Consider the following 20,813-nt stretch of genomic DNA (forward strand, 5'->3'; position numbering starts at 1 on the left):
GCTGCTCCTTGCAGCCTCTCTGGGCCGCTTGGAGGACTCATCTCCTCTGCTCCCTGCTGAGGTTAACCTTTTCAACATCTGTGTGGGGCCAACATCCCATCACACCAGGCCATAAGCCACCAGAAGTCACATTACAGAAACCATTGTGCAAAGCACCTCCTAGACTTCAAAAGATGCTCACGAAATTGCAAAAATACTCATTAAAATGGGAAGTACAGACCAAGCCAGAGGCATTTTATAGTACTATTGAAAGCAATTTCACTGTGAGTAGTGAAAGCAAATGACTCAGCCTTACAGGAGTTTGAAAGAGTAATTCTAGATGATCACCAACAGAAAGCTTCCAAACATAAGAATTTACTGGAAATACCAAGACGAAATTGTGACATGAATGGATCTTGTACAAAGGACATTGTGTTATAATATCACATAGCACGAGGTTGGAAATGCTAAACATAATCCCCAGTGCTTGAGGTCTGATAACAGAGACCAGGATGTCCTGTTTTGGCTAGGCATGAATGCTGCTAGTAAAGATAGGGTATCCAGAATGGGAAATATGCAATAATTATTGGAATCAGAATGCAAAAGAAGCACTGGAAACCACATCAGATTCTGCATGTGATGTCCTTACCCAAAGATAGCACAGTTTTATTTGAATAAAACAGGAAATATCTCTTCACTTTTTTTTTTGGTTTGCAATAGAGCCATTGCACAACATATGGAGTAACAATGCAGTAACACATTGTGAACTATACTTCACTTGCCATGAGATTTGAGATGAGCTGACAACAAATAGTGGCTCTCAGTTCACGAGTGACTTAACAATTCATACCTGACACATCCAGCCCTTACTAAGCAGCACAAATAGCAAAGTACTTGGAGCTGATTTAAAAGTTCCCTTCGTAACTTTGTTTGCAGTTTGCAAAGTCCTTCACAATGCTGTATTAAGAGGCACTCATTTAAAGGCACAAGGGCTGACAGACAAAAACTTCAGTTCAAACCTCACTGCCCTTGAAGGCCATTTCTACAGAAGGAATAGCATCTGGACAAAATCAAGGAGCACAATACTCTTTATATCGTAAGGACACCCAGAATGCTACTGACAATGCTTGTGCGCTGACAGAACTAACATTCACTCACCCACTGAATGAAAAAACACCAAAAACAGCAAACGCAGATTCCAGGTACAAAGTGAACTCTGCAGCCAAATGAACCACTACAGAAGAAACTGTTCTGAGCACAAGCAGGGGTTATGTGATCAGGAAAGCCAGAGAGACAGTTGCTGACAGCTGAACCAGGAGACACAAAAGAATCCTCTCACATGTCAGGGTGATTTCAGTCCTCTACTCCAACCACAACATCTCTATTTGTGTTTTATGCACTGGCTGTATTAAGTTTGTGATGGATGTTTTTAGCTGTTTTATTTATTTATTTAAATAAAGCTGATGATTTAACAGTAGCCACTGGAGGCAGAGGATACTGACTTGTGCCATGTCATGTGGAATATCACCTTTTGTAATCCTGACCATAATCACATTGCTAGCATCAGGAACTAATGGGTAGTTTCTTACCAGCACTTCTGTGTGTCTGTAACATCTTTTATTACAAACTGCACTTAAAAATCCCAGGTGAATTAACTGACAGGCACATCCAATGAATGGGAGCTGTGATTCAAAAGGCATCTGTGCCCTTTCTTCTTTGGGAAAAAGGTATGGCTAATTAGCCACATGTGCTCTCCCCATAGTGCTATGTGGGGCAGAAGCGGCTGAACTAAGCCAGAGCAGGAGTTCAGCAAGGAAGTAGACTGGATGAGCAAGTCATTTCTTCAGTTGCTTTGTTGATCAAGGAAATTGAGGCATGCACTCACTTTTCATTTTCAATTGGATTGGATGCTTCTATATCAGTGTATCCAGGATTTTAAAGTCAGCAGTGTTTCTGGTGGACAATAAGCAATTAAGCGTATTTTGTCCGGACCGCGTTTTGGTTTGCCAGGCTGTCTCACAATAGGGATTTTCCTAGATTGGTTACTCTCATTTGTTTGCTTTATAACAAACTCAAAATGGTGAATTCTATGTAGAAGCTTATAAAATTTTGTTTTACAGGGGGTCAAACAGAAAGCAAGTTGAGGCTTTTCTAAGTGTAGAGATATGTTTGTGCAAGATTATAAATTAGCCACACTCCCTCACAAGGGACAGTATTATGAATATAGGAATTTTGAGATGTGCCCTGGAAGCAGAGGTGGAGGACACAGCGTGTAGCTGTGTACAATAATTCACCACAGACAGTCTCTAGTTTGTTAAAAGTATTATTCATTCATAGGTTTGTTGTTTAATGAACCGCAAGATTATTACATGGTGTCAGAAATGCTGAATGAGAAAAAGATTGCTGTCATTTTGAGGTTAACTCCTGTGTTTGAAACTGAAAGCAGAGGAAAGGGGCACATATGTGTATGTATTTTATGAGCAGAATAGTAACTTGACTAGCTTAAGAATTGAAAAAAGCCAAAAATGGATGTGTTGCAATCTGTAAACAATGTTGCAGAGACTTGAAAAAAATTCTGACAGAGATTTGAATTGTATTTAGCAGCCCCAGGGGCAGAAGAGAAAAGCGATAAAGTGAAATCAACCTTTTTGCATGTTGTTGGGGAGGAAGCATTGGATATTTATAACAACTAAATTTGAAGAAGGTGAAAGCAAGAAGTTACATACAATACTGACTGAATTTGAGGAATGCTGCAGGCCAAAAAGGAATGAGACGTTTGAGACAAATTTTTTACATGCATGCAAAAAAAAAATCAGACAATACCATAGAGCAATATGTCACAAAAATAAGGCATCTCAGTAAAACCTGTGACTTTGGTGACCTGACAGTCTCTGGTCAGAGATAGAATCAGATGTAGCATTAAAGACAATGTGTTAAGAGAGAGACTGCTCAGTGAAGGAGATTTAATTTTAGAAAAAGCACTCCCAATATGCAGGGCAACAGAAACTGTGAAAGCACAAGCCAAAGAGCTGAATTCACCAGAAGGGATTATCCATGTACTAAGTACAAAATAATATAGCCAGAATAGGTCAAATCAAAAAGTAAAACCACTCACTATGAAAACCACTGCTGGGTGGGTGGAGTGCGGCAGGGCCGCCCAGAGGGGGGGGCAAGAGGGGCAATTTGCCCCAGGCCCCGCGTCCCGCAGGGGCCCCCACGAATGTTTTCTGGGGCTCCTGCGGTTCGGTTGAGCTCCCGCAGGGCGGCTGCGGCAGGTCCACGGAGCCGGGACGACTGGACCTGCCGCAGGCATGACTGCGGAGGGGGCGCTCGTCCCGCGGCTCGGCTGGACCTCCCGCAGGCATGACTGCGGGAGGTCAAACGGAGCCGCGGGACCACGGCACCCGCCGCAGTCACTCGTCCCGGGCTCCGGTCGACCTGCCGCAGGCATGCCTGCGGGAGCTCAACCGGAGCCAAATGCCGCCCCCCAGGTCTTCGGCGCGCTCGGGTCTAGAGCCGCTCCTGAGCGGGGGCCCCCCACCGCCGAAGACCCCGGGCCCCCGGAATTCTCTGGGCGGCCCTGGAGTGCGGGAAGAAACTGGGTACAGATGGTCAGGTGGAAGGTGGTGATCACAGCATGGCCCCAAACAGTGTTTTGCTTTTGGAAAACTGTCAAACGTGGGAAAAATAATCATTTTGGAAAATGCTGCAGATCACAAATGCAGACAAGTGAAGTGCATTCAGCTGAAGATAACCTGATTGAGGAGTTTTACATAGACATACTGGGATCAAGCAAGCCTGATAAGAGGGACTGGATACTGCATATGACAATGAATGGAACAATTATTCCACTGAAACTGAACACAGGAGCTCAGGTTAATATTGTATCTGAACAAGATCATGAGAGACTGAAAATAAGACCCAAACTGGGCCCAACAAAAATGAAAGTAACTGGTTATTCTGGAACAGATACAGTAGTGAAAGGGAAGTGCATTGTTAGCAGCAACTGTAAAAACAGCATGTACAGGCTTCCATTTATTGTAGTCTCAAAGGAGGTGACACCAATTTTAGGCCTGACTGCCTGTGGAAAAACTCAGTGTGGTAAAATGGGTCTTCTCACTACAAGATCATAATGAACCTAGGTACGAGGGACTTATTTGGGTATATCATGATCTGTTTCAAGGGTTGGGCTACTTGCAGGGTGAACATACAATCCAGATAAACAAGCAGGTCTCTCCAGTTATCCATCCATGTAGAATGGTGCTATTTGTGAAAAATTCAAGACTGAGCTTGCAAAGATGGAAGCAATCCAAGTAATACAAAAAGTTGAGGAGCCAATGGGTGAGCTCAATAAGGCTATAAAAAAAAAAGTATTTCAAACTAGCAACCAGAGAAGAGATTATGGCTCAGTTTGCAAATGCTCAATATTACAGTAAATTGGAAGCATCCTGAGGATTTTGGCAGCTAAAATTAACTGAAAAAAGCTCAAAACTATGCACATTTAATACCCCATTTGGAAGATACAGATTCTTACACTTACTCTTTGGCATAGCCTCAGCACCAGAAGTGTACCACAAAACCATGTATATGATGTATTAAAATATTAACATCAATCATCATCTGGAGCTCAATGAAAGAGGAACATGATTGTAGACGTTGGGAAGTCCTGGATGCAACTAGAGCTGCAAATCTCAAACTAAATAGGGAGAAATGTGTTTTAGGACTTACAGAACTGACTTTTAATGGGGATATTATTTCCAACAAAGGTGTAAAACCTGATAAAAGGAAGGTTTCAGCTGCTGAAATGATTCCACGTCCCAGAGAAGACCTTAGAGATAGAGATGCAAACCTATGTAGATTTGATTCTAAAGTCAATTCCTGTAGCTAACAGGAAACTGCAACAAATAAGAGGGGAAAAAGAAAAAGATGAATATCGGAATCCTTAAAGAAGTGATAATTAAAGGGTGACCTGAAGAAATAAGCAGTTGCTGTCCAAGTATAAGAGACTATTGGAACTGCAAACATGAATTTACTGTGATAGATGGGATGATTTTCAAGGGCAGCACGGTTGTAATACCAATGAGCCTCAGGAAAAAAATGCTACAGAAGATCCATGAGGGTCATTTAGGAATTGAGAAGTGCAAATAACGAGCAAGGAAGGTGTTGTATTGGCCATGGATCAATCACAACATTACTATGGTAGGAAACTGCTTTTCATGTTTTAAATACAAGCCACACCAACAGGAAGAGCTGCTGTGACCTCAATCCAGTTCCACAAAGGATTTATGAGAAGGTAGGCACTGATTTATTTACCTAGCAAAAAAGGATTATTTAAATCACAGATTATTAGTCTCTGTATTCAGAAATCTGCACATTGCACAGTAATAATAGTAAATCAGTGATGGCCAGCATTAAGGGAATCTTCTCCAGACATAAAATTCCAGATGAAGTCTTCAGCGATAATGGGCGACAATTTTCCAGTGCAAATTTTAGGCAGTTTTCTAGAGATTGGGATTTTCATAGCAAAACATCAAATCCAAATTATCCGCAATCTAATGGACTTCTGGAAAGGTCTATATGGACAGTAAAGTACCTTTTGAAAAATACTTTTGATAGTCATAAAATCATAGAATATCAGGGTTGGAAGGGACCTCAGGAGGTCATCTAGTCCAACCCCCTGCTCAAAGCAGGACCAATAGTGCGGGTGAGTTGTACAAAGCGTTACTCGTTTACCAAAGTGCACCTCTGGTGAATGGCTCTTCTCCAACTCAGCTGTTAATGGGAAGAAGGACCAGATCTAATTTACCAATCACTGATAACTTGCTGAAATCTCAGGACAGTGAAACCATATGGAAGATGAAAGAAAATCAGAAGTGGAAGCAGAAATATTATTTTGACAAAAGGGCCCATGATCACCCATCTCTTAACCCAGGTGATAGAGGTGTGATTCCTCAGGCACACTAATATTTGAGGCCAAAGGGATACCATTAAAGAAGAGCTGCATCTAAGGTCTTCTGTAGTCCAAACAGACCAAGGGGACACATTTCAGCATAATCAAAGGGATCAAAGAGTAAGTTCCCAGGAGGTTCAAACATTGACAGAATATGTGGACTGTGGCATTTACCAACAGACTGATCATTTATCATCAAGGCACAAAGGTTAAATTGTCAAGGAATAAGAGAACTCTGACTAATGAAAGGCTGATACTGAGAAGATCAGAGCGGGAGATTAAACATTCTGAAAGACTCAAACTTGCTAACCTGCCTGGAGAAGGAATATTTGAGGAAAATGAGAGGTAAAGACTCACTCCAGAGTGATGTGCTGGTAACCTCTTCCCTCTAGGTGGTAGAAACATTGGGTTTATGGAAATGTACTCCATAGTAACTAGATGGATTGGGAATTTAATGAATGTATTAGATAGCTGTTAGCTGTTGATATACAAGATAATTGGGGTTTTTTTTAGGAGGGAAGATGTAGAGATGTTTGTGCAAGATTATAATTTAGAGAGGCTCTCTCATAAGGGACAGTATCATAAATATAGAATTTTGAGATGTGACCTGAAAACAGGGGTGGGAAAACAGTGCAGCTATGTTCAGCAGTTCACCACAGACACACACTAGTTGTAATAAAAGTTTTATTCCTTTCTCATTCATCCGTTTGTTGTTTAATGAACTCCAAGATTATTTCACTAAGCTTTTCAAAATAAAGCATATAGTAGATTAATTTTTTATTTGACTTTTTAAATACAGTTATGCCAACAGCATTCAGTGTAAAGCATCCTTAGGAAAAGTTAAAATAAAGGGACAGAGGATATCAGAAAGCACTTAGCTTTGCAATAGGATAGCCATCTCACACCTGTTTTCCTAGAATCAGCACAGAAAAACAAAAAAATGCAATGTCATAACATAAGCAAATAATATTCAGAGAATATGGAACAATGGGACTGAGCTAAGAACAAAGAATCCCCTGGACAGGCCCAAAGCACAGAATTGTCAGGTCAATTCCAAATGACTAATACATGATAAACATACATCCTTGTACAGGAAAGTGAAGATTTAAGACATAGTAGAAGGCTGTAGGACAAGCAGCAATGCTCACGTGCTATGAAGAAAGAAAAAGTTTCTTTAATATCCGGTTTAAATGTTTATAGTAGTATGCCTGTTTATGGTATGCTTAACAGTTCCTATGTCTAAATGTTCTAAGAAGGAGCTATAACTCCATGGAACATGTCAACAAGGGACATGGTAGAGGCTGTACTGCTGATCGATGCTAAATTCATGTGTGGACTCTTCTTGCCAGTACAAATACTTTTGCAATGGGTTGATAGGGGATATTCTACAGGAGTACCTCCTCTCATACACAACCCCTAAAGGTCTCAGTCTAACATCAAGGAGTAAGAGCCCCCTCCAAGAAGGGAGGTCCACTTAGGTAAAACCATAGTGAGTAATGAGAGATCAACAAACAAGAGCACACAGGACGGAAGAGATCTAACAATGTGATCATCTTCAGACTGCATGAAGGTGAAATGATTCCCCATCAGGCTTCTGTTGGCTAGGTGACTTTTTTTTTACTTTGTTTCTTAAGATTTAGAATTGTCCGAAGAATCCATATCAAGGAGCTGGTAGCAGCTTCTTCACCTGATTCTATCCAGCTGGCTCCCCAATGAAAAAGATGGTTACTCACCTTTGTAACTGTTGTTCTTCGAGATGTGTTGCTCATATCCATTCCAATTAGGTGTGCACATGCTGCGTGCATGATCGTCAGAAGATTTTTACCCCAGCAACACTCAGTTGGTCAGCTGAGGCGCCCCCTGGAGTGGCGCCTTCATGACACCGGATATATACCCCAGCCGACCCAGCACCCCGTCAGTTCCATCTTGCTGGCTACTCCGGCAGAGGGGAAGGAGGGCAGGTTTGGAATGGATATGAGCAACACATCTCAAAGAACAACAGTTACAAAGGTAACTGTCTTTTCTTCTTTGAGTCTGAGTAAGATGTCATGGAGTGCAGAACTGCTGAGCCAAATGCCGTGTCACCCCTTGACTGCTGGACTATCGCATAGTGGGTAGCAAAGGTATGCACCGATGACCAAGTTGCTGCCCTACATATCTCCTGGATGGGTACATGAGCCAGGAAGGTGGAGGACAAAGCTTGAGCCTGAGTGGAGTGGGCAGTAAGGTGTGTAGTTGGGACACCAGCCAAGTCATAGCACGCACAGATGCATGATGTAATCTAAGACGAGATGCGCTGGGTGGAGACCGGAAGGCCCTTCATCTGGTCTGCCACAGCTACGAACAGCTGGGTTGTCTTCCTAAAAGGTTTTGTGTATTCGATGTAAAAGGCGAGGGCCCTGTGAACGTCTAGGGAGTGCAGCTGTTGGTCCTGTCAGGAAGTGTGCAACTTCAGATAGAAGACCGGGAGGAAGATGTCCTGGTTGACATGGAAGGCAGACACCACCTTAGGAAGGAAGGCAGGGTGTGGTTGCAGCTGTACCTTGTCCTTATGGAACACAGTATACGGTGGTTCCGATGTGAGGGCTCTAACCTCGGACACGCCTTGCCGAGGTGATAGCTACGAGGAAGTCCGTCTTCCAGGAGAGGTACAGGAGCGAGCAGGTGGCCATCGGCTCGGATGGGGCACCCATGAGTCTGGATAGGACCAGGTTGAGGTCCCATGTAGGGGCCAGATGCCGAATTTGCGGTTTAGACATTCTAATCCCTTGAGGAACTTGCTGACCATGGGATTGGAGAAGACCGAGTGCCCATTTTCACCTGGGTGGAAGGCCGAAATTGCTGCTAGGTGTACTATGATGGATGAAACTGCCAGGTGGTAAGACCAGGGGTCCAAAAGGACCATTGCGGAGGTCCCTGACCAGGATCCTGGCCCTCATCTTGCCATTGACTAGCATTGTCCACATCTTGGTCCTGGATGTGGTAGGCACTCCCTGCTTGGGATGATCTCGAGGCGGAGCGGGATGGCCAAGGTGGAGCCGAGCGCGTTTGCTCTGTCGCCTTGTTCTGTGGTACCACACGGCGCTGTGGAGATGGAGATCGGTGCCATGGTCTCAAGTGGTACCGCGATCTGGATGGGTACCGGTGGTCATATCGGTGTCGGGAGCCGGATCTGGACCTCGATGAAGATCTATGGATGGAACAGTGCCAGGATCGGTTCCGAGTACATCGGCACTTAGACCGACATCGGGATTGGTGCCAGGAGCTGGACCGGTACTGACCGTACCAAGTAGTAGATCTTCGTGAGGCGGAATGGTGCCGTGAGTGCGACTGGCGCCGAGATGGTGATCGGTGCTGGGACTACGAGCGGTGCCATGAACGAGACCAGCGTCTGGATCGGGACTGTGACTGGGATCAGGATCGGTGCCGTCCTCTCTCACTTTGCGACGGAGGACGCAGCATGGAGGGCTTTCCTTTTGAGGGAACATCCCGTACCAGTGGTATTGAAGGCTGTGATGGTCTCCGCTTGGTGAGCGCAATGAGGTTACACACTGTGGAGAATGTCTCTGGAGTGGATAGCAGCCCAAGCTCGACCACAGTACGCACCAGGGAGCTTATGTGCACCAGACTCGACAGCCCTTAGGGCGCTGGAGTCAACAGTACTGGGGTTGGTGTCTTTGCCAGAGGCTCCAGCATGGGACGTGGCTCCGAGGGAGGCACAGGTGGCACCGGTGACTGCAAAGGGGCAGCAGATTGCTTGTGCTGCTTCCTCGGTCCCGGAGACAGGGAGCGATGCCACGCTGGTAGGGGTGCTGGAGACGTCCGGTGCCGGGAGTCCTTGCCGGTGTTCGGACATGGCGCTGACCCTTCCGGTGCTGCAGGTGATGGCGTGCTCCGAACTGACGAAGGCGGCGCCGGGTCTCGGCGCGGGGCAGAGGATATCAGGCTAAGTGCTGCTTCCATAAGGAGCTGCTTCAGGCGAAAGTCCCACTCCTTTTTAATCTGAGGCTTGAATGCCTTACAAATGCGGCATTTGTCAGATTGATGGGATTCCCCCAGGCACTTCAAGCAGGAGTCGTGGGGGTCTCCCATAGGCATCGGCTTAAGGTAGGCAGAGCACGGTTTGAAACCGGAGACCTAGGCATCAGCCCGGGTACCAGGAGGGAGGGTAGGGGAGAAACCGCTTACTCCCAACTACTATTTACATTAAGAACAACTACTATTAACTACTACTAAAGACCTAATAACTACCTAAAACTATTTACAACTATAAAAGAGTGCTACACTGGAAGCTAGGGAAGTGGAGTTCAGCTAAGCCGCGCTCCACAGTTCCAACGACTGTCACGGGTGGCAAGAAGGAATTCATGGGGCGCTGGGTTGGCTGGGGTATATATCTGGCGCTGTGAAGGCGCTACTCCAGGGGGCGCCTCAACCAACCCACCGAGTGTTACTAGGGTCAATATCTTCTGACGATTGTGCATGCGGTGCGCACACACCTAATTGGAATCAATATGAGCAAGCACTCAAAGAAGAACCTCATATTATTAATAATTTAATAATAATTTAATAATTTTAATTTTATTAAAACTATGGCCAGTTTCTCTTGCTGGTTTTTCCCTCTAGTTTTAATCTCACTCTAGCCAGAACAGGCCTGGGTTGGCTGCATTCCTCTTTTCTTTAGACAAGTAAATACAGAGGGACTTGGAATTAAAAAAGACTTTAAAGGGACCTGAGTAAGGGAAAAGACCTGCTCAGAGTCCTGGGATTAGATGAATGTGTACCTCCAAGCTCCAACAATAACCCACTGTGGATTATCCCCACCATTTTTAGTCAAAAACAACAAAATGTCCTAGGTAAGCACCAAGAAATCTGGGACTGATCCCATTTTTCTGCTCATATGAGTACAAGGCATATTTGAGAAGGTGGTAGAGCTGAAAACCCCTTACAAGACATATACATTTGTTTTATACAGATTAATGAACAACAATGCTATGCCAATACTTTTATCACATTTATACAGTACATGCGGTCAGAGGATTACAACAATTAATGAATTTAGCTTCACAATACTCCTGAGAGGCAGGAAGTAGACCATCTCCATTACATATGAGGAACATAGAGATAGAAGGCCAAATTTTCAAAAGGGCAGCCTGCCTTTCCTCAGGCACAAATTGGCTCCACACAACTTGTGCCTATACTTTTCATCACCGATAAAGTTTGCAGATTACACAAAAATTGGGGAAGTGGTAGACAACAAAGACGACAGGATACTGATTCAGAGAGATTTGGATCTCGTTGTAAACTTGGAGCAAACTAAATGTAACTGTATACATGTAACTATCTGTATGTATCTGAGGAACAAATATTTGATAATGGCGTCTTCATCTAGCAGAGAAAGGTATGACATGATCCAATGGCTGGAAGTTAAAGCTAGACAAATTTAGACTGGAAATAAGGTGTAAACTTTTAACAATGAGCATAATTAGCCATTGGAACAACTTACCAAGGGTCATGGTGGACTTGCCATCACTTGCAGTTCTTAAATCAAGATTGGATTTTTTCTACTAGATCTGCTCTAGGAATTATTTTGGGGAAGTTCTATGGCCTGTGTTATGCAGGAGGTCAGACTAAATGATCACAATGGTCCCTACTGGCCCTGGAATCTATGAATTGTGGGTATAATCAGTGCCTGCAATTCAACTGTGGGTGGAAATTTGAGCACTTACTCCTACTACCTGACTGTGGCCACAGTTCTGGTTGTCAGAGGTGCAGCTACTCAGATTCGACTCTGCAATTCATACTTGCAAGCACAAACTGCTCAAGTAACAAGGGAGGCTTGGCCTCAATTCTTTGAAAATGTATCATTAAATATTTTGCCCAAGGTCACACAGGAAATCTGTGGAAGAGTTGACTTGAGGAGCAACATTCTCTGACTCCTAATCCCGCCTTAACCACAAGAACATGTTTTTTCCTGGAAATCTGCTTCATAAAATGAACTCTAAACTGCTCAAGGGTAACAAACAAATGCACACACCCTGTGCCTTGAAAGACTTAGCTTTCTATAGACCTAACTTGCATGTTTTGAGGACAACAGTTCTTCTAAATAGTATTTTACATATACAACACATAATATGTATATAAAACATATATTTTGCTGGGGTTCCCGAGTCCTTTTCCACTTGGTTTCCCCGAGAACTCAGTTCAACTACAATCTCATCAGCCAGGTTCCTTTATTTGGCATACAGCAGTGCTATGCTGAGTTGCTCAGACTCAAGCATAGTGGGTGGGTATAGGGCGTACCACACAACAAACCTCTTTCTTGACATACATTTACACATTCCATTTCATTAATTCTACATTACACCTAGGGCCGGTGCAACCTATTAGGCGACCTAGGCAGTTGCCTAGGGCGCTAGGATTTCGGGGACAGCATTTTCTTTGGCAGCGTCTGTGGTGGCCGGATCTTCGGCCGCCTCGGTTGCCGCCGGCATTTAGGTGGAGGGAGCTGGGGCAGAGGGGCGCAGGGAGGGCCGCCTGGAGCAAGTAAGGGGGGAGGGGGCGCGGCACGCAGGGGAAGTCCCTACCCCAGCTCACCCCTGCTCTGCCTCCACCCCGAGCACGCCATCGCTGCTTCACTTCTCCCACCTCCCAGGCTTTCGGCACCTAAGCTGATTGGTGCCGCAAGTCTGGGAGGCGGGAGAAGTGAAGCAGCTCACCTCTGCTCTGCCTCCTCCCTGAGCATGCCGTCGCTGCGGAGGGAGGGGTGGGGGGGTGCGCGACTCAGGGCGGGGGCTTGGGGACGGGCGCAAGGTGGAAGTTTTGCTTAGGCCGCGAAACATCCTTGCACCGGCCCTGATTACACCACACATTTTGGGATTGGCTTGGTTACTTTTTAGGAACTAGTCGCTGTTCAGCACACACTGTCCATGCACAACTTATGCTTTACCTCATCTTATGTTCAGGGCCTATCTTATCCACTGTACATGGTTCCCTGGGTGTTCCCTCTTATCGTAGCTAATACAGACATTCTGCTTCCAGCCTGCTGATCCTTTTATTGCCCTAACCCTCTCTCTCAAGAAATGAGGCCTCCCCCATGTCCAATTACACGTCAAGCCAGGCCTACATATTTAATACCTACATATATTAAACTATTTAAAAAAATCTTTTTCAACCCAAGCTTGAAAAATTTAGCCAACCCCTTTTACGACAACAGGTAAGCCTACTTGCCAGGCCAAACAACAGTACGTTGGCTGTACAAGCCACACCCTAGTGCCAAGCCACATTTCCATCTTCCCAGTGTCCTGCGGGGTAGGTGAACCCACTGTATGAGTTCAAAGACTCCAGTCTCTAGCCTGGCAAACACTATGCCTCCAATTAATGTTGCCCCTCAACAGCACCCCAAAATAAAATAATGCTGCTCTTTATCACCACTCCTCAAATAAATTAATGACGCTGCTACAGACCACACCAAGTCAATCAATTAGTATTCAAACAATGTTATGCTCCTCCCATAAAACACTAAGTCTGAGCAGTACCTTCCATAGATCAGTTTGTGTTGTTCCTCCTACCAAGTCCACAGAGTCATCTGCTTTGGTGACAAGAATCCTACACTCCCCCCTCTTTCCCCCACTCCTCTTTGTAGTACTCAGTCACATATGCAGAGTACTGGGTGAGATAGACGAGTCTCACCCAGGTCCTCTATCCCAGGGGGTGAGGATGGCCAGGCCTCAAAGAACACCCTGCTCCTAGCAGTGGCAGATAGGACTGCCATGTGTCAAGTGTATTCCAGCTGCCAAACTGTAGCCATATGCATTCATCCGGGCTGTGGAGAAAAGCTTTAGTTCCTCCCTCAGCCACCAGGGGCTGCTCAGGCTCCACATAGCCAGGTGGCCGTATTATTTTCCTCCCATGTAGGTGACGACAGCAGAAGCTGGTAGGGATGGGCACCTGACTGAGAGCCAAGAAAAAGGATAGAATTGGACAGGCCCTGAAAAGCAATGAGGGCAGGGAAGTTAGCAATCTCATTTAAAACACTGCACAAAATGTCACATGTTGCTGCATAAAACTTGACAGCGATGGGCCACTGGCCCTCTCTCTCCCCATCAGCAGCAGTGGTGCTACTCACTGCAGACTTAGGAAGACATCATTGAAAAGTTTAAACTCTGGTTCATGTATGGAAAGCTATATTTGCAACCGTAAGAGCTAGAAACTTTATTGTTTAAAAATAAAAGCTTGGATTCTGCACAAGTTGGTGCTTACCTGGGGAAGATTCCTGCTCTGTGAGTGACTATTAAAGCTTGTTTTAATTAAATGCTAACCCTTTTTATAAAAGGTGCTCACTTAGGCATGCTCGGAATGCACTCCCAATTCCAATACACAGGGCCTCCCCCTTCAAAAGTGATCTTCAATAATTATTGACACAAGTGGTGGTGGTGATTAATATTACAGAGGCAGCTAGAAGCTCCAACCAGTTTGGAGCCCCATTTTCGCTTGGCACCATGTAAACGTATAGTAAGAGATGATCCCTGCTCTCTACAGCTTCAAGTCTAAATAAACAAGAATTATCTCAATTTTAACAATAATTTCACTATGTGACAAATTCTCAAGTGACATGCCCCAAATCACTCAAGAAGGCTGTGGCAGAGAGAGGACAGGAATTCAGTTCAGGTTTGGCCAGTTTCTGGCCCTGCCACAGGATTCATGTTTGACAGTGGGCAAGTTGCTTAACCATTCCGTGTTGCAGTTCCCTATATAAAAATGGGACTGCACAATCAAATATCACGTTAATTGGGTGCACTTGGGGGCATGAAAATGTTTTTGATAAATTCTATGAAGAACTAGAGATGCTCTGTGTCATAGGTTTCACCCCCACTTGGAGCTGTTGGGTTCCAATGTGGGAACTTGCCTTGGTTTTTCTCTAAACTAAAATCCTAGTTTAGATCTGGTTCTCGCTGCCACCAGTCAGGTTAAAGTGTCTGACACACTGCCTGTCCCCCAAGCTTCCCCTGGGGAACCCAGATTCAAACCCCTTGAATCTCACCAGAGAGAGAGAAACAGCCAGTTCCCCTCCCCCCTTCCCTCTCTCCAGCCTGCTCTGGAGAGATTACCCCGAGTCAAATCCTTGACTCAACACAAAGAGGGACTCACCTCCCCCTCCCCTTCCCTTGAATCTCCACAAGAGAAGGAATTAACCAAGTCCTTAATAGAAAAGAATTTATTAAAGAATAAAAAGAAAGTAACTTGTCTCTGTAATCCCAGATAGAACAATACAGGGTCTAAATTTATCAATCTCTGGAGAGAATCCCCCTATCCCCCTTTCTTTCTCAGTGAAAGTAAAGTAACAGCAAACAGGAATAAAGAATTTCCTTTAGCAAACACACAATTGCAAATATAGAAAGCAACTCAAAAGACTAATCCGCCTTTCTAATTAATACTCACTATTAAATAGTAGAAACTACTCCAGGAGAACTTGGAGACATGACTGACCTCTCTTAGATCCAAAGAGAGCTCTCTAACAAAGAACACAGACAAAGGCTTCCCTCCACAGAGATTTGAAATTATGTTGTCTCTGATTGGTTCTCTGGTCAGGTGTTTCTCAGGTTACTGAGCTTGTTAACCCTTTCCAGGGAAAAGAGACCTTAACCCTGATCTGTTTATTTATGACACTCTGCTATCATCAGTTCACCGCACAGACAAGCTGATCCTGCTTGGCGATTTTAATGCAAGAGTCGGATGCGATGCCGCAGCCTGGGAAGGAGTCATCGGGAAAAATGTAGTGGGAAAGTGTAACAGCAATGGTCTGTTACTGCTGAAAACTTGTGCAGCACATGACCTTCTGATCACCAATACGGTCTTCCGCCTCCCTACCCGTAACAGGACTTCATGGATGCATCCCCGTTCCAAGCACTAGCATCTGATCGACTATGTCATCATCAGGAGAAAGGACAGACAAGATGTCAGGGTTACAAAAGCTACGTGCGGTACTGACTGTTGGATGGATCACAGGCTCATAGTATCTAAAATGAAGCTCCGTATCATGCCGAAGAGACGACCACAAGGCTGTAAGGCTCTCAAAAGGATGAACGTGTCGAAGCTGAAGAACAGCCACATCACTGAAAATCTAGCAGAAGACCTAGAGAATGAGCTTGCTGATCTTTGTATTGAGGATGACGCTGAGAGAGACTGGGAATGATTCCGCAACACTGTCCATACAGCTGCATCGAAGGTATTGGGGCCCTCCACACGCAGGTGGCAAGACTGGTTTGACGAAAATGATGCAGAAATCCAGGCCTTACTTGCTGAGAAGCACCGCCTGCATCGCGCATATCAGAATGATCCATCCTCAGCGGCAAAGAAGACCACCTTTATCAAAGCTCGCAGAACAGTACAGAACCGGCTGCGCAAAATGCAGGACTTGTGGCTGAGCGCCAAAGCAGATGAAATACAGGCGTACGCGGACAGGAACGACTATAAGCAGTTCTATGAAGCCCTCAACACGCTCTATGGTCCACAGTCTTCTGGGAGCTTTCCCCTCCTGAACTCTGATGGCACTGTGCTCCTTACAGAGAAGAGACATTCTCCAGAGATGGGCTGAACATTTTGAAGCAGTTCTCAACTGCCCCTCAGTCATCAATGATGAGGCCCATTGACAAGATGCCCCAGGTTGCAGTCAATGACTCCATGGATGCTTCACCAGAAGAGGACGAAGTGAAGAAAGCCATCAACCAGCTGTCAGTGGCAAATCCCCAGGGTCAGATGCCATACCAGCAGACGTGTACAAAGTTGGTGGACCCGTGCTGCTACGGAAACTCACTGAGCTGTTTCAGTCCTTCTAGAAGCAGGGATCCATTCCACAGGAATTTAGAGACGCGTCCATCGTGCACCTCTATAAGAGGAAGGGCAATCGCCAGGTATGCGACAATCACCGTGGAATCTCGCTGCTCTCTACAGTGGAGAAAGTTCTTGCACGGGTTTTGTTGAACCGACTGATCACTCACCTGGAGCAGGGCTTACTGCCAGAATCACAGTGCAGCTTCTGCAAGGGGCATGGGACTATTGACGTGATCTTCGCTGCGCGTCAGCTACAAGAGAAATGTCAAGAGCAGAACCGTGAACTCTACACAACTTTTGTGGACCTCACGAAAGCATTCGACTCTGTCAGTTGCCAGGGCCTGTGGAGGATCATGTCGAAATTCAGCTGTCCAGACCGATTCATACGAATGGTATGTCAATTTCATCACGGTATGATGGCTCGTGTCCTGGATAACGGTGAAACATCTGAGGGCTTCCCAGTCACCAACGGCGTCAAGCAAGGGTGTGTTTTAGCACCCACTTTGTTTAGCATGATATTCGCTGCCACTCTGACTGATGCCTTTCAACACTGCACTGAAGGAGTAGGCCTGAAGTAGAGAACCGATGGGAAACTATTCAATCTGAGGCGACTGCGTGCCATCACCGAGGTGAAGGAAACTGTACTTCGAGACTTTCTCTTTGCCGATGATTGTGCTTCCAACTCTGCTGTATGCCTGCGAGACGTGGACTGTCTATCGGAGTCATGCATGAAGGCTCAATCACTTCCACATTTCCTGTCTGCGAAAGCTTCTAAAAATCAGATGGCAGGACAAAGTGCCTGATACTGAAGTCCTTATCAGAGCCAGTCTGCCGTCAGTTCACACCCTGCTGAAGAGAGCCCAGACCAGATGGGCCGGACATGTCGTGAGAATGTCAGACGAGCGCATTCCTAAACAGCTCTTCTACGGAGAACTTGCCCAGGGAAAGCGCTCCCATGGAGGACAAAAGAAGCGGTTCAAGGACACGCTGAAGACCTCTCTGAAGTCCCTTGAGATTAACACTGCCACATGGGAAACCCTCGCACTGAACCATCCAGCATGGCGCAGCCTCATTCACACAGGCAGTAATACCTCTGAGGCGAGGCGTACTGCTAAGGCTGAAAGAAAGCGTGAGCTGCGCAAGTCCAGAGCTGCCCGCACATCATCGACAGTGCCATCACATGTCTGACCGACGTGTGACAGGACGTTCCATGCCCGAATCGGACTGATCAGTCATCTTCGGACGCACAGAGTCCGGTCATCGAACGAATGAGTTGTTGAGGTCTTCATCAACAACGATGGACAAACATCATCATCATCATTTCCAGTTTCCTAAACAGGGTACATGGTCTAAGGGAGCATCTAGAAGTATCAAGATACAGGAAAAAAAACAGTAAAGGGATATACGCTTTACAAACGCTTAACAAAAGGGAGAATATTGCGTTATGACCTAACTCTCCATCTCACCAAATATTAAAATTACATTTCTTCTATTCTTCACAGCAGGAGCACCTATGCTAAGATCAGACAGGTTCTTTTCTAGGACAAATGTTTAAGTTACCCTGTTATTTTTGGTACTGCCAAAAGGTTAATTTTATTATTTGTGTTGAGATAGTCTCTAGAGGCCCACTGTGCTAGGCACAGTAAAAACACTTGAGAGAGTCCCTGTCCCAAAGAATTTACAATCTAAATAGATGGCTACACCAGTAGTTCTCAAACTTTTAATATTGGCGATCCCTTTCACACAGCAAGCCTGAGCATGAACTCCCCCCCTTATAACTTAGACACATTTTTGTATATTTAACACTATTTTAAATGCTAAATTTATAACCCTATTTTTTAAAATGAATTTACCTTTTCTCACCACTTTTAAATTAAGACTAAAACACATTTTATCAAATTATTTTTATAAGCAGAAATTTTTTTACAATAGTTACTGTTTAATACTGGGGGAAAGGCGCGCGCAAAGAAACTTTATCAATATCACTTTTCACAGCAGACTTAGCGCTCCATTGCCACCCTTACTGCTGCTGGCAGCAGCGCTGCCTTCAGAGCTGGATGGCTAGAGAGCAGTGGCTGCTGGCTGGGCACCTAGCTCTGAAGGCAATGCAGAACGGTGGAAGTAAGGGTGGCAAAGCCATACCATGCCACCCTTATTTCTGCATAATGTTTGATCTTTGTGCTTGGATAGGTGGCTATGGGTGGAGACTTGGGCAAATTTTGGGGTGGCTATGGCCCCTACAAGCCCCTCCCCGCCATGCTGCCCCTGGCTGTGTGCCTGTTAAATTATCAATTACTTTTTTTGTGTGCTGATCTCAGTGTTCTGACTGGCCTGCAGTTTAATGCAGCTCTTCAGCTGCTGAACAATCAAGCCCTCTAATGTTGTCTTAGTCTCACCTTTTTAGTCTCAAGACAACAAACCTGCACACACAATACCTCAATCCCCAGAGTACAATTTCCTTAAAGTGGTGATAATACAAATATATATTTTGTGTAAGAACAATGATCACTGCATTATATGTTTCCAATACTTTTTGAAGTAAATACATCACATTGCGACAGTGTGTGTAATTTTCTAAAACACTAGATTTAAATGATATATTTTATATCAGTTGCTCTCTGTTTCGTGCATGTACTTGCGACCTCCCACTTTGAGAACCCCTGGGCTAGACAAAGAGGGGAGAAAGGCAGTAGTATTATCCCAATTTTACAGATGATGAATGGAGGTACTTAATTTATCTAAGTGATTTCCCCAGGTTACACAGGATATCTGTGGCAAAGCTTGGAATTGAACGCAGATCTCCCAAGTGCCAGTCCAGCTCTTTTGGGGGGGAGGGATAGCTCAACGGTTTGAGCATTGGCCTGCTAAATCCAGGGTTGTGAGCTCAATCCTTGAGGGTCCCTTCTAGTTCTATGAGATAGGTATATATTGACAAGAGAACATCCTCCCTCAGTGACATTAATTTGTGTTTGAAGTTTGATTGCAGGGTATTACTTTTTGTCTGTGGTGTACAAGTGAAATAATTTTAAATATTTATTAAACACAGAACACACTCCAAATAATTTAATATTTAAAAGATTATTAAAATTGAAGGGTTTTTAAATCTCCCCTATTCCCCCTCAACATATTTATAGAGCTAGTTTAAAAAAAGGGTGGAAATTGCTTGAGTCTCTCCAGGTTGTATCAAATGTCCTTGCTGGGAAAGAAAGACTCAATTTTTTGTGGTAGTTCTCAGGTTTTGTTTAAATCTGATCCTTTTGAGCCAAATATACACACACATTCAAGGGGAGAATGAAAAGAACAGCAAAAGAATATGTTATTGTAAATTCACAGAAAAGTATAGTGTGGTTAGAGTTGTCCTAAATGTCTGCTGTACTGGATTCTTATTAAACTGAATGTAAAAAGACAAAAAGAGAAGATACAGGAGGAATAAGATAGGGATGGAAATTGAAGGACTAGGTCAGGAGCTGCAGAACCTTAGGTTCACATCCCAAAAGCTGATCAGGACACAATAAACAAGTCAGCTGGTTCCCTTTTGTTCATCTGGTCAGAACATCTTTCAGAATCAGGAAAAAGATGATCTAGTGATAGAATAATAATGTGGTAGTTAATCCCTGGGTCCCAGAATGCTGCAATGGTTTTGGCAGCTGTGCAGTCTCTGTGTTTTGCAATCAATACTTCTCACTAAACTTTCAGCTATTTTTATCAACAGGAATGGCAAGAAAGCTTAATGATTTAAATCTCAAGTAGGAGCCTTTCTTGGGATGGCAGTTGTGTGGTTCACATGCTTAAAACGTGCACTGATGGGCACATTTTATAAATTAGAGGGAAATAAAATTTACAAAGGCTGAATTGCTGGCACAACCTCTTTCCTGGCACCTACTGCAGACCCTAGTCATAGGCCTTTCTTTGCAGAACTTTTATTTGCTGCCCTTCCCCTTTAAAAGGTCAGAGGTTCCTTTTTACAGACCTAAATCAGGATTTTCCTCTCTCAGGCTAAAGGTCTTGAACCTCCATCTACATTCAGGGCAAGAGAGGTCTGTCACTTCTACTG

This window comes from Mauremys reevesii, linkage group 3 (assembly GCF_016161935.1).
Source record: "Mauremys reevesii isolate NIE-2019 linkage group 3, ASM1616193v1, whole genome shotgun sequence".
Lineage (NCBI taxonomy): Eukaryota > Metazoa > Chordata > Testudines > Geoemydidae > Mauremys > Mauremys reevesii.